Source organism: Callorhinus ursinus, unplaced genomic scaffold, assembly GCF_003265705.2.
Source record: "Callorhinus ursinus isolate GAN/ISIS: 27379988/994484 unplaced genomic scaffold, GSC_fseal_2.0 scaffold5, whole genome shotgun sequence".
NCBI classification, from domain to species: domain Eukaryota; kingdom Metazoa; phylum Chordata; class Mammalia; order Carnivora; family Otariidae; genus Callorhinus; species Callorhinus ursinus.
In genome coordinates this window covers 28,430,406-28,446,224 of record NW_027397067.1, presented here as the reverse complement: position 1 = coordinate 28,446,224, position 15,819 = coordinate 28,430,406, and the positions used below count along the sequence as shown (strand labels likewise).

The window sequence follows — 15,819 nt, the reverse complement described above, 5'->3', positions numbered from 1 at the left end:
ACTTAGTCTCAGTAACTGAATTCTGCTCTAGTAAGACTGTTTCTTCCTGGCAGGTCTTTGTTCTGCCTTGTCCTTATCAGTCTTCCTATGTATTAGGAAGCTGTCCCTAAGTTCTAGCCCCTGTACTAGAATGATGTCTAGCTGGGGCTAGAGGGACTGGCTTGACATAGCTCTTCCCATTTACTAGTTCTCAGCCTACTCTTCTCCAAGCATCTCCTGGCCATTGAATGTACCTTTCTTTAGAGTCTTCCCATTTCTTTCCAATTCCCCACTTCAGAGGATTTCCAAAATACTCTGCCATACCTAGTGGGCCAATGCAGCCCTAGGAACCTGCATTCTTACGTTCAATCTGTCCTACCACCCACCAAGCCCTTTGTTCTAACATAATACTTATTTTACCAGAACTAAGGCAATTCTCAAGACTTATCTGAAATTGCCTACAAGTGACTAAAGTCTTCTATGAAGGCTATAATATTTGCAAAGTGACTTACCATATATGCCGTAATATATGACAGGAGGTTTTTAGGGCATGTTCCCAAGTCATCTGATATTGAAATTTAGGTCATTCAAATTGAGATGGTGCCTACTCCACATCACATAGTTTTACCTTTTTTTTGCATGTAAATAATTCAAATGCTTTTAGGCATGTTTTGCATTTTTTCTCTAATCATCTTCACAAAGGAAACCATGAATGGTTATTCCTCCCCCACCGAGTAGCACAAAAAGAGAAATACACAAGTATCTTCATTTGTTTTGTATGCTTCTAAGTAAGTTTTGACAGTATCTCTATGAGGCTTTTCCAACAAGTAGAAATTCATTATTAAAACATTGGCAACTTTTATTCTGTTTAAGAAATGGCTATACAAACCCAAAGGGAATGAACATTTTGAGAAATTCTGTTTGAATAATCCCTTTTGAAAGTATGGATTGAAAATTTCTAATTTGGGGACACCTAGGTGGTTCAGTCAGTTAAGCATCCAGCTCTTGATTTCTGTTCAGGTCATGATCTCAGGGTTGTGAGGTCGAGCCCTGCGTCAGGCTCCATCTTCTCTGGGCGTGGAGCCTGCTTAAGGTTCTCTCTCTCTCTCTTTCCCTCTGCCCATTCCCGCCTCTAAAAAACAAAAAATAAGAAAATTTCTAACTTGAATCTGATTAATAAAAGAACAAAACAATCTGAACCTTTTCACAGATAATTGTTTTGTATTTGAGCTAGCCATTTTTATCTTCTTGAATCTCTACATAGTTTATTTGAGTTTCTATGATGACCCTACACATAGTTATTTTCTATTTATCAGTGAGTATTTACTGAGGGCCTATGATCAGTCAGATCCTTTCCTAAGGATTTCATGTGTGCTACCTTGCTCCATTTCACATCAGACCACTAGGGCAAGATCATCACCATTTCACAGATGAGAAAACTGGGACCCAGACAGTTCCCCAGTGCATCTCACTATCAAATGAACTTCTATCCAAGCATTCTGGAGGAGTGGAGAGAAAGAGACCCAGTCATTAACATAAACATGTTGACCTAGAGCATAGTGATGTTATGAAAAAAGTATGTTTGTTTTATTTTATTGAAACAAATACCACTGTCAGGCACCATCCTATTTTTAAATAAATACCCATAATTTACAAATGTCAACAACATGATAAGTGCTATTCTTATCTCTACTTTACAGACGAGAAAACTGAGGCACAGAGAAATTAGAATTGTCTGAGATAACTCAGTAAGTAGTGAATCAAAATTTTAGATCCTAGGGACACCTGGGATGGTGGCTCAGTTGGTTAAGCGCCCGCCTTCGGCTCACGTCATGACCCCAGGGTCCTGGGATCGAGTCCCGCATCGGGCTCCTCGTTCAGCAGGGAGGCTGCTTCTCCCTTTGCCTGCCGATCCCCCTGTTTGTGCTCTCTCCCTCTCTGTGGCAAATAAATCAATAAAATCTTTAAAAAAAATTTAGATCCTAGCAGGCAGGCTTCAGTGTCCATGTTCATGCTCATGACCATCATGCTCAAAAGTAAAGGCAGCATAGGCAGGTCTGCACACAGCAATAACCCATAGTGGGATTTCCTTATAATGCTTTCCACAGACTTGAGATTTTTGCATTTTGCATGTAGCTCATCTCATTAAGAATAGCAACGCTTTATGTGCCTTCGCCCAGGTTTTTAGAAAGTATAGTAAAGGATGAAAACCAGTGACTGGCAAGGAAAGTTAAAATGAATGTTCGAGGAGCTTTCTCCTTTGGGAAAGATATTTTCTAAGAATGTGTTATTCATTTAGGAGATTATAATATTTGAGTGAAACATATTCGTAGAATTATTAAATTTGAAAGACAAAAAGAGAACTTTGAAATGTGAAAAAGAGAACCCTATCCAAAAGTATTTTTCTGCAGAAAAATATTAAATCACCCTGGCTTTAAACATTATGTTTATGTATCTTTAGCATTCAGGAAGAGTTGTTTATTTATAAATAAGTGAAATAAACTCCATCTCTGTGTTGTGCTACTAAAGGTGAATACATTTTAAAATGTATTCTTTTCTTTTTTTTTTTTACGTTTTTGTAACTCCCTGCTTGTCCTTGGGAATTTGTTTCTTTAAACACTTTACCAGTCGGCGTCTGCCCCTTGTGGTAAGCTGAGGATGCAGCAGTCATGTGTATATCTTAGTGCAAATTACAGTATGTGTGTGATGAGGACCCTTGCCCTCTGCACAAAATCAGCCCTGTGGCTTTTTAAGGCAGTGTGTCAGGGTCAGTGGAGGACTAGGAGAGGGGAAAGAGCACTCGGGCACGTCTGAGGGAGCTACAATGTTGCAGGACCTGACTGTGACCTATTTCCAGGATGTCTGTGACTCCAGCTGTGCAATCCTGGCCCAGGGAGTCATCACAGTGGGGGGCTGGGCTTCTAGTTCCCCCAGGCATCTGGGAGACTGTAGGATGGCTCAACCCTCTTAGATTCCAAGAGAGATGATCTCATTTAGCTTGAAGACCACAATCAATCAATTTGTTAAATACCAATTTGGGGGCCTCTGGGTGGCTCAGTGAGTTAAGCGTCTGCCTTCGGCTCAGGTCATGATCCCAGGGTCCTGGGATGGAGCTCCGAATCAGGCTCCCTGCTCAGCGAAGAGTCTGCTTCTCCCTCTTCCTCTGCAGTCCCTCCAGTTTGTGCTCTCTCTCTGTCAAATAAATAAATAAAATCTTAAAAATAAATAAATAAATACAAATTTGTTAGAGAATGGCTATGCTTTATGGAAAAATGTAAGTCAAAATGGAGACTGTATGTATTTAATATTTTACTTTATTTACAAGTATTTGTTTGTTTTGAGAGAGAGAGAGCTGGACTGGGGAGAGGGGAGAGAGAATCAAGTAGACTCCCAGCTGAAAACAGAGCTCGAGTCGGGGCTCGATCCCACACCCCGAGATCATCACCCTAGCCGAAACCAAGAGTCTGATGCTCAACCGACTGTGCCACTATAAATAGTTTTAAAATTATCCACAGAGATATATATATCTAGGTAAAGTGCACGATTATGCTAACATCAACTAGATTTTTTCGTCCAAAATGCTAATATTCAGGCAATGTATTTCTTAAAACTTTTTTGTAGATACATTGACTATATTTGTAAGCAACCTGGAGAGAATGAGGGGAAAAGAGGTGAAGAAGGAAGAATATATCAATACTGACTCTGAATGAATAAATGTCACCACTATTCAGGGGTTTATAATTTATTTTTCTATTGAGACAACATTCTAGTTATGGTGCTGAAATACCATTGACTTCAACTCAGAAATGAGAATTAAAATACCTGATTCTTTTTTTTTTAAAGATTTATTTATTTATTTATTTGAGAGAGAGAGAATGAGAGATAGCACGAGAGGGAAGAGGGTCAGAGGGAGAAGCAGACTCCCCGCCGAGCAGGGAGCCCGATGCGGGACTCGATCCCAGGACTCCAGGATCATGACCTGAGCCGAAGGCAGTCGCTTAACCAACTGAGCCACCCAGGCGCCCTTAAAATACCTGATTCTAATTAAGAATAAGGGAAAGACAGAGGTCAGCTTGGAGCCTTGTGAAGCAATGGAAGGCAATATACCAGCCGATGCAGTTAGAGTCCTGGAACCACTCCCAGGTCGCTCACTCATCTGCTCCATGGCCTTGGTAATTTGCTTAACCTCTGTGAACAACAATTTCCATAGCCGCAGAATAGGGTTGATCGAGTGACTGTGTGAGGGTGCTTTGTGAAGCTTTAGAATCAGGTACAGAGGCATAAACAGCGTGCTCCAAGGAACTGCCCTTCCCAAGAATAGTCCTACTAAAGGACACCTGACAAGGGACAGGGAAATGTGACTTGGAGGCTTGTTTATAAGATGTCTGACATTTGAAATAAAAATTGACATTTCTGGGAGCTCCAGGATCCTTCATTACTGGAGAGAACCAGCCTGGTAGGGGCCTTCTCTGCCTGCAGAGAGCAGTTGGAAATTTCCTTTCCCATTCCACACCCAAGTAATATTTGTGGGGGAAAAAATTGGAACACTTGATTCTTCTAGGGGGAAAAAAAACAACAATAGACTACTATTTAAAACTGTTAAAATTTCAAGAGCTATTCATAATTTAAGAGCAAAATGGAGTTTGATAGCCATCCCCGAGATGGCAATTTTAAGAAGGCAACCACAGGTGGCAAGGGCTTACCCTAGAAATGCTAGTTTCACCCTTTTCTCAGCCTACACCCATAGTGTTACCTTCCCAAGTATGTTGCCATAAGGCATGTGTAGAGCCATATTCCAAGGGAGAAAAAATACATTCTAAGATCAGCTGGGTTTCGGGAATGTTTCATACTATATTATTGGGGATGATGAAGATGAAGAAGACAAGAAAAGACGTGTGTGTATATATTTACTGACTCTAAAGAAAGGACAGAGAACATGATAAGAGAGAAAAAGAGGCTTGGAGCTGACAGAATTCCTGAACATTCCATTTCCTACATATGAATGTGGGTGAAATGGGTAGACACAGCGAGTCCTGAAACCCATTACCAAGACCACAGTGGGAAAACGAAATACTGTCAACACCAGCCTATAAGTGTTCTATGAACTAGCAATCCACAGAGCATACTTTGGGAAAGTTTCACAATAGAATTCATATAAATAGAGCAACTAAGTGAATAACTAATAAGAAGATATAGATATATAAACAAATAGTAGCATCCAAATTCTTGTGCCAAATTTTCAATAATTACATACCTTTGTGTTGGCCTATTGATAGAAGTCACTAGATCTTAATCTTGGCTATATATATAATAACCTGAGGAGTTTTAAAAACAACAACAACAACAACAACAGCAATATCTGGGTCTCACACCCAGTGACTGATAATGATGTTCTAGAATGAGGCCCAAACACTGATATATTTAGAAGGACCCAGGTAGTCAAGTGGCAAACCCAAGACAAATAGTCAAAAGATACCTCCTTCCCTCTTGGTTATAGTTCCTTGGTTTTCTTCCCAGCCTCCTTCCTTTTCTTGCCCAAGGTTGGTGACAAAATGTCACCATTCCCTTCCTTCACTAAGAGCCGGCTCAAGGGGCAAGAATAGTGGTATCAAAAGAAGTGGCAAGGAGAGATAGGAGGATCCTAACTGCTCTTCTGGACTAATTTCCACCCCGCATGGCCATGGTTTCACGCCCTCAGGCGGCTCCCCCCATGATTCCCACATGCAACCTCAGATTCTCCGTCAGTTCTGAGAGTATGCAGAATAAGATACTCTGGTGATGTATTTCTTAACATGGAAATCTCCGGGGAAGAGCCTAATGTATACTTGTAGAGCCTTTGCCCAACAACTTGACCAACTCTTGTCTTCAACACAGCCTTATAGGGCCCCAGAATGACTGCTGGACTCAGGGATTACAAGCTCAAACAAGGATGCCAGGAAGCATTTACTAGGGTCTAGCCCTGGTGGTTGATCTCCCAAAGATCCAGTTATCACCTGAAATGTGGATTCCCACTCCCCATCTACCCTTTTCCTTTGCTTCATTTCTTGGTTTCCCTTTAGGATGTGAAGCTTTTCATGGACTCTGTTATAGTGTGTCTATATCCGGGGACCATAGGTAATTTTTGTCAGCCCTTCCTTTGTGTGTACCTTATAATGATGGACCTGAGTCCAAGGCTTGACTTTCTAGGGAAGACACATGCCAACCCCCAAGCTTCAGCTTTCCAAATACAATGTGAATCATGCCCATCATGCTCCACCCATGGGACTGTATAGCTTGGTATGCAGACCTCCAGAGTTAGGAATGAGATAAATTCATCACCATCTGATTGCCTTCCACTGAGCCAGCCTCAATAACAAGATCAGTGTCCCCGAACCTGGTTCTGGCTCAGGTTACAGCTTCCAACAAGACCTCAGGAGGCCTAATGCCTATTAGGATACCTGGATCAGAGCTTCTAACTCTAAACTCTCTACCACGAAAACATCAAGAGCAGGTGCAAGAAAAACACCCTATAAACTGTAACCCCATGCATATTACATATTAACAGCAATTGGTTTAACATTTCCATTAATACAGTAGTAATGTTAGATACATCATATATTAAATAAGATCCATTGGTCTTCTTGAGATTTTGACTACCATGACTGAGGTTATTTCTGTGAACAAAATGCACTTGAAGTCTAAAGCATCCACTGGCATGCTTGACTCCCCAAATAGCTAGTTAAATGACAAAACCAGTAGCACTTGGTAGACGTAGGTAAAAGGTGCTTTTTTTTGCAGCATATTTTCCAAAAGGAAGACTTTGTCATCTTTCTTTGTATTTTTACTGTATCTAAAAGAATATATGCTAATTGAGATGAAAAGGGATAATTTGATGTGGAGAACTGACTCAAAAAACTCTCTATGACTCTGTGTTTCTGGTGCAGTCTGTAAAAGAGTGTGCCCTAATAAAATCTGCCCAAAAGGGGTTGTGCCATGTCTCAATTTTATATACCGGAGCACCAATACTCAGGCACAATGCCCTTGTTCTTATTGCTAGATGCTCTTAGGTTAAAAGAGCAGAGCAAGTCTGCCCTGAGTCATAAAATCTGCTGCACCGCAACTAAGTAGAAAAGTCAGTGTGTTCTCTTCCCTTTAAATGCTGAGGTTGGTTTCTCCTTACTGGATGTGTGTGTTCACATCTATTTTCCAGTAAGGTCTGATTGCATCTGCGCTGACCCTTGGTTCCGATCAGCTTGTAACTCTCCTCCATATGAAATTCTTTAGCCCAAAAAGAGAACTCTAAGGGGTGAAAGTGATTTGATGGTTTCTGTAAAATCATCGTAATCAAATAAAAATTCTCTTTCAATGTTCAGATTTCACTCACACCGGTGGTGCTCAAACTTGTGCCTTCATGCCATATTGCTCACAGGAATATTTGCATAAGCTTTGGACTTTCTCCGAAGAAATCATGTTTCTTGTTTTTAAAGCCAGACGTTATGGGGATTAGTCTTCCACCCCCGACCCCCCTACCCCCCCACCCCCTCCCCCCGCCGTGTGAGCTCCCTGGTGCAAGGGCCTCTTTCTCTGCTCTCTCTGTGGGGCAGCTCCCCCCCTCTTGCAGGCAGCCTCCCTCCACCTTTCTGACCTTCCCAAACTTTCAGCTGCAGCTTCTACTCATATTTAGTTGTGGAGGTGGTTCTGCCAGTTGTTGAATCGCTCTCCAGTTTGTTGACTTGGATGTGGACAATATCTAGTTGAAAAGGTGGGACTGGGTGAGCTCTGGGTCCTCCTACTCCACCATCTTCCCAAGCTCCCTGCTCCCAAATTAGGTTTCTGCCAAGAGCCCTAAACTTAGTAACTACCAAGTGACTCATTCCCTAATATCCAGCTTCACAGCACATGTGACTAAATTCACATCTCAGCAACATTTCAAGTCACTGCCCTTGGGGAGCGCTTTTAATTTACCAAAATGATGAATGTTCATTATTCCAAAGTACCTGGTCTGTTTCAGTTTGCAACTTTTATGGGCTACCCTCACATGCCACAAAGAAATGACAGAGACAGTCCAACCCCAGGGCTTTCCCCAATATCCAGAAGACTACCTAAAAGTTTCCTCTTCCTCCTCCACCTAAGAAAACATGTTACAAATCAAATGAGTGACAGTGATGCTATTATAAGTCTAACCTGGAACATAGTATGTTTTGTTTTTAAAAAGAAAACTACATAATATTGCTAACTTGGAAATATTTGAAACTTGCAACATATTTCACAACGAATCTCAACACATCAGTGTGTTACAAGAGCATATTTGAAAAGTATTGGTCCATAGGTTTCAGTCTAGGGCAATGAGATTATCATGGCACTTTACGTGCATTGCTTCATTCGGTTCTCGCAATATTCCTGTAAAGCAGGAGATGAACATATAACTTCCCTCATAGTAAAAGTCCAGTAAGCAGTTCTGTGTTGCACAAAGGGACAGAAAAGAGGGGGTTGGTGGAGGGATGTTTTTTATAACTAACTTTGCAAGGCTCACATTCAGAAGACTTTTCTTTATTCTTCTTCACCTACAATTAGGAAATCATGTTGTCATACAAGTATTTTATAGTCTACAAATTTATTTTTCCTTTGTGATGCTTTATAGGAAAAAAAGTTACTGAATTCAAATAAGTTCTGGGAAACACTGCATATTATATTTGTTTTGTAGACTCACAATGCTCTTTTGTATAGTAAAGGTGCTGGAAAGTCCTTCAGGAAAGAATCATGTTTAATTTTGTTTCACATGTATTATTAACATTTATTTGACCGTGGCAACTTTTCCCCTGTAACTCCTTTTAATGTGACATGTAATTGGGTTCTAAGGAACACACTTTGAGAACTGCTACATGAAGTGTTAACTGTCTCATGGTTCAAATAATAAAGTGCCTTATAGAAGCTTTACTCACTCATTTTTATTTAAAAGAAGAAAATGGGCAGTAATCTTATGAGAACCCCTTATAAAGGCCTCTTCTTAAGACTGACAGAAGCAAAAGAAATAAAAATGAGGAAAAAAAATGTTTATCAGTTCTGAAACTAGTAAATACTGCCAAAGATGTATCACAAATCTTTGGCAGGAATTACTACCAAATACAGTAGATTCGAATCAGTGTGAAGAAAAACATCAAAGGTTGATGTGCAACTTCCCTTCCTGAAAATGTGCAGTTTTCAGAGAAGTATCTAAAGCAAATTCTGCCAATTCCCACTGATGGTAAATAAATGTAGAACAGGACTGGAAGCCCTGGAGATTTTGGGAAAAGGACTTCTGCCCTAATCGGTCCCTGCCCCCAGGCGAATGAGGGGGCAGAGGGAAGAAGGAGCAGCCCCTCTGCAGGGTGTTGTTATTTGTTTAACAGTAGCCACTTTTCTTAAAATGTAACATATTTTCTCCAACCTGGCTGCTGGGAAGGATCCTTATGATCAACAGGCTCTAGTAGTAAGGGTGAGCATTTTTCACAGATACAAAGATGCTTATTGCAAGAAGCAGGAAGTAAACAAACAAACAAACAAACAAACAAAACCAAAAAAATCCCAAAAAAGTGGCCTTACCAAACTAAAAGCCCTCGGGCCCTGTAGTTTTCCTCCAGCTTGACTTCCCATCTTTTGTCTTAGTTGGCTTGGGCTACTTTATAAAATAGCATAGACTGAGTGGCTTAAATAAGACATTTATTTTCTCACCCTCTTGAAAACTGGAAGACCAAGTTCAGGGCGCCAGCCATAGTCAGTGTCTTGAGGGCTCTCTATTGGCTTGTGGAGGGCTTCCTTCCCACTGTGAGCTCATGTGACCTTTCCTTGGTGAATGTACTTTCTCTACCTCTTCTACAAGGGCACTAATTCTATCATGAGGGTCCCATTCTCATGAGCACATCTAAACCTAATCACCTCCCACAGGCCCAGCCCCAAAAACCATCACATTGGGGGATCAATATATGAATTTGGGGAGACACAACTATTCAGCCTGAAAGACCTGCCTAGCTAAAGTAGGTGAATAATCCAGAATCAAAAGAATACTCCCGTACACCCTCAATGCAGGACATACACACAATCCCCCACTCTCCTCTCCATATCTCCCACCTCCCCCACCCTGCCCACCTCCTCCCCCACACCCCTGCCTCCCCACCCACACTGGAATTCACACTACACACTAGAAGTGAAATCCAGTGCATTTCCCCAACACATGCGGAGAGTAAATCATACAGAAATACAGCTTCCCATGACCACAGCTCTTTTTCTACCTGTCTCCGGGATAGCATAACTGGATCTATATTTAAATTTGGAAGATGAATTAAAATGGGAGTCAGATAAGCAGAAAGGGGAACCATGAATAATCTATCTATGCTCTTTTGGGAACAATAGCAATTCTGCAGTTGTTACTTTCCTCAAAGATGAGTAAAAGCAAAAAATTTGGTTAAAAAAAAAAACAGAATCATATGGCATTTGTCCTCCTGTAAGTGGCTTATTCTAGAGTTCTGCTGTCCAACACTGTGCCTATGGATAAAAACTGTACTGTGCACTTAAAAATCTATTAAGAGGAGGATCTCATGTTGTATTCTTATCACAATAATTATTTTAATTGGTTAAATAAAAGAAATGAATCAAGCATTTATCCTTACTTCTCTATTATTTATACCATTGAGCAACCAAGTAGCTTAGGAAAAACATCTTGTAAAATTGTTCCAGTTATTGAATGAAAACCAAATGAGAGAATTTGAATATTAACATTTTAGAATGTTAGGCGTTGAGCATCAGTGGATGCTAATATTTTAAAAAAACAAAGTGAAAAGCTGACATTCTGTACTTGTTAATGAAAGAATGCATCACAGCCACAGTCTTGGCAAGGAAACCCAACCAGAGTCTAATCAAGCATCTGGATCCAGTTGCCAACTTACAAGAAATTTACAGAAGACAAAGAAATATGCTAAACTGTGAAAAACTCTATGAGTCCAATTCCCCAGGTTCTGCAAGATATTTATTAGAATGGGAAGAAAGGATAGAGAATGTGTAGATTAAAAGACACTTAAAAGTAATATAAAGTTTTTAAAAGTGGGCATGCACTATTGGGTGATTAAAATCACAAGGAAAAGCAAAGAAGTAATTATTATGAAAGTCGAGACAGTGGGTAATTTTGGAGGGAGAAGAGCCATGATTAAGACAAGAAAATAAAATAAATAAATCCTGGGCATGTAAAGTACAGCAAGGTGACTATAGGCAACAATACTCCATCGTATATTTATATATATATTTCAAAGTTGCTAAAAGAGTAGACCTTAAAAGTTCTCATCACAAGAGAAAAAAATGTGTAAGTATATGTGGTGATGGATGTTAACATAAACTTAATTTGGTGATCATTTTGCAATACATACACACACCAAATCATTAGGTTATACATATAAAATTAATGCAATATTATATATTGATTATATCTCAGTAAAAATAAATAACAAATAAAAAGTAAAATGCAACAAAAACTACCAACACAGATGGAAAAATGGAGGGGTTTATGGGATGACTGCTAAAGATTTTCCTGACCTAAGTGACGGTAGTAAGATTATTCACTTTATTTCAGTTATGAAGATAGGTAAGTTCTTAAGTTCTATATAGCACAGTTCCTACAGTTAACAATACTGTATTGTATACTTAAAACTTGTTAAGAGGATAGATCTTATGTTAAGTGTTCTTATCACAAAATAAGCGAATAATAATAATAATAACACAGGGGTAAGAAGGGAACTTTGGGAGGCAATGGATATGTTTGCAGCCTTCGTGATGATGTCTCATGACCTTATATTTATTCACAAACTCACTGAGTTGTATACATTAATTATGTATAGCTTTTTACATGTTAGTAATGTACCTCCTCAATAAAGTGGTTTTTAAAAATTATTCACTTTATAATAATTTATTAATCTCTAATTCTTTGTTTTCTTTATTTGTGCTTTATTCTACAATAAAAGAGTTTAAAATATGGCAGAAAGCACAGCATGCAAAATGTAGATTAAGCATATTCTTTACAAAAATATTTACTCCAGGAAAGAGAAAAAAATTTTAAAGAGGAACTATAATGTCAGGGTAATTATAAACACATAAAATAATATAAACTATTATCTACAGGTAATTCCCCTTCTTTTCAAGTTCCCAAGGAAGTTATTAAATTTATGTAGTCAACTCTATAAGTTTGAAAACCTGTTTGAAAGACATTTTTTTTTCCTGGAAAAGCGTAAATAAACCACAGTCCCTCAAAACAAATCAATGATAAAAGAAATCACTGACAAAGCTATTATACAACAACAAAGTATGCGTTACCAGATAATTCTTTCAGATTTCAAGAAGGAATATTTCTATGAGCATGGACAAAGAAGGAAAGCTTTACTTTACATAAAGCTAATATAACCCTGAAACAAAACCTGACCAAAACATCATACAGAAAAATAAAAATCACAGACTCATCTTGATATAAACTTAACAGCTAAAATTGCTAATAAAATGTTAACATTTATCATCCATTTCTGTATTAAAATTCTAGTATATGACCAACTGATGCTCATTTCCAGACTGTAAGAATAGTTTAATGCTAGAAGGCTTGTTAATATAATTTCTTTCAAGAGGCGCCTGGGTGGCTCAGTCGGTTAAGTGCCCGACTCTTGATTTCGGCTCAGGTCATGATCTCTGCTCAGGTCATAATCTCAGGGTCCTGAGATCAGGGCTCCGTGCTGGTCATGGAGACTGCTTAAGATTCTCTCTCTTCCTCTCCCTCTGTCTGTTTCCCCACCCCCCACCACCCGCCGCTCCCTCTTGCACAAGCACAACTGCCCATGCATGCATGCTCTCTCTCTTAAAAAAATTTAAATATATAAACAAGTAAGAGATGAGGGGGAAAATACTCTGTAATCACAGATTCCAAAAAGTCATCAAACACCTATTCTACATTTTTCTTAACTTAATAAATGACAACACGACTAAAAAAAAAATCATTATCAGCCAGAAATTTTTACTCTCAACACTACTATTAATATTGTTCTAGAAATAACATATTGTTTTGGACATACTGTTCTAAAAGAACTAAGGAGTTGTTTAAAAGTATTTTCAAAGAATATGAAGTATTAATAATTGAAAGGAGTCCTTATGTAACAGGGGCTCAAAATTTATTAAATTTTTTTTTGCACATAAAGGAGTTTTGTATATGAAGCAAACAAGAACATTGTATCAAAATAACTGAAAATAAGACAATTCCACAAAGGTATCCAGGTTCAAAATTAATATTTTAGTTTTCAATAAATATCTACTTAAAATAAACATATTCCATTCACAGTAGGAATTGTTAGGCAATAGTCTTAGAGACATCAAAATGTAAACAGTGAAAGATGGGATTACATGGGGTTTTTTTCAACTTCTTTTTTAGTTTTCTATACTGCTTTAAAAAGAAAAACTGTCAATCTTATTATCAAAATCTAAAGACTTATTTCTTTAAAAATTGATAAAATATATCAATAAATTTTACCATTATATTTTAACAGATGACAGAATTTAATAATCACTTCATAGAAGCATTGTTCCAGTTATTTTTATTTATTTTATTTCTATTTTATTATTATAAATATTTTAGTACTAGAAGAGTCTTCAACAGATATCTACCTCAAACCCCCATTTTCAAATAAGAAATTTAAGGCCTCCCACTTTAAAGGATTTGTTTAAGGTTTCTAGTCAATGGCAAAGTCAGAATTAAAACCCAGGATTTCTGATTTCGAGTCCACATTACCTTTACTTTTACCTAATTTCCTTATCTACTTCACTCTCCATTATACCATCCATAATAAGTGTGAGCTTTTCATGGTCTCTGTTTAAACTGACTTAGATTTTAGAATGTTAATAAAACACTTTTTCAACCCTCTATTCAACTCCGTTGCGAATACTCTGAACTTGGAGTAAAATATATCAGTGGAGATTTAGGGATTCAGGCCAGCCTAGCTAAAAATTCTTGTATCTTTTCTCACCTGATACTGACTGTTCTACCACAGCCATAATATGTTTTTTTCTGCTAAGATGATAAAACTAAAAATGGGAAAATGTTCCCCTTTCCAGTGGCTCCTTTGCCCCCTGCTCTCCTTCTTATCTGTCTAAGAACAGAATAGATAAAAGGGACATATCCATTTGCAAAAATACATGTCCTCCTTGCCCGTTGAAGAAACTCTTTAAACAGAAGTAAAGGTTTTGAGGCCAGATGTAGATATTGCTTTATTAATTAAATAGTTATACTAATTTATAATCATGTTCCCATGATCCCAGTCCACAAACTTGATTCGAAAACAGTTCCTTCTTTTAAATCTACTGAAATGATTCCATATTCTTAGCAAATGAATTTAAGGAGAGCAATATAAAGCAGTTAAAATTAAAGCAATATAAAATTCTTAATTTTTAAGAGATGTGGGGCGCCTGGGTGGCTCAGTCGTTAAGTGTCTGCCTCCGGCTCAGGTCATCATCCCAGCGTCCTGGGATCAAGCCCCGCATCGTGCTCCCTGTTCCGCGGGAAGCCAGCTTCTCCCTCTCCACTCCCCCTGCTTGTGTTCCCTCTCTCGCTGTGTCTCTCTCCGTCAAATAAATAAATAAATAAAATCTCTTAAAAATATTTAAGAGATTTTATTCATTTGAGAGAGAAAGAGAAAACAAGCAGGCAGAGGGGGAGAGGAAGAGGGAAAAACAGACTCAGTGCTGAGCAGGGAGCCCTATGCGGGACTCAATCCCAGATCTCAGAACCCCGGGAACATGACCTGAGCCTAAGGCAGCTGCTTAACTGACTGAGCCACCCAGGTGCCCCAAAGGATGTTCCAATCAAATACAATGTATGAACCACGTTTAAGCTCCTAATTTGAACAAATCAGATGGGAAAAAATAATTATTATGAGAAAGCTGACTAAAAGTGACCATTGAAAACATTATGTGATTATATTAAGTGTGATTATGGTATTGTAATTATATTATTTAAGGTATTCTCATCATTTAAAGGTACGTAATAAAATACGGATTGAGAAAAAATAAATCTACTCATAAATCCTAGCTTGTCCAAACATATACCATCACGGTCAACTTTAATTATTAATATAATAGTGGAATAAATTACAAAGTGCAAACAATTAGCGCCCAGGACAGTAGGTAAATCAGAGAAGTGCACGCAGTGCAATTTAGACAAGGAAAGGGAGAGTAATTACAGGTTTAGTTCTCAAGAAGCAGAGGCAGAAGAGGAGAGAGGCTAAGGGTAGAACTCCAGCAATTCTGACTAACATTAGAGCACCAAAGTGCACTGAGCAACCATGGTTAGGGCACAGACGCACCCCCCACCCGCCCCATCTCCTCATGCTTGTATGCTGTGACTATCTAACCCACTCTTACATGACTCTTCCCGTAAACGTCCCCTCATGCTCCCAACACCTCTCCTGCCATCATTCTCAACTGGTGATTGTGCTTTCCAATCGGCTGAAACAAAAACTGAAGCAATCAGAAGACACCCTCACGGGCTCCCCCATCACATTTGCCTGTAGTAGAGATCCTTATATACTCTTTTCCTGTAATCACAGGTGAACTACCTGCATCCTAGGATCTCAGGCAACCCCTTAGTTACGCACTAGCTCACATTCCACATAGCCTATTCAAGGGTACAGCTTCTCAAATCTCTCTTCCCTTCCCTCCCCCCGCCCCCACATCATCAATTTCCCACTCTATACTGGATTGTTTCCATTAGTGTTCAAGTACATAATTTCTTCCATATTAAGTTTCAAAAAAAAAAGAAAGAAAGGACAAAAAGAAAGAAGAAAGAAGAAAGAAAGAAAGAAAAAA

At 38.7% G+C, this 15,819-nt stretch overlaps 1 long non-coding RNA gene across 1 annotated transcript in view; it reads right to left on the bottom strand.

Moving 5' to 3' along the window:
- The window catches only part of LOC141372807 (uncharacterized), a 46,219-nt gene that overhangs the window by 16,511 nt on the left and 13,889 nt on the right, over window positions 1-15,819 (bottom strand). The window contains exon 2 of the long non-coding RNA XR_012378238.1: window positions 3,011-3,171. This is a non-coding gene — a long non-coding RNA (uncharacterized lncRNA). The remainder of the gene's footprint in view (window positions 1-3,010; window positions 3,172-15,819) is intronic.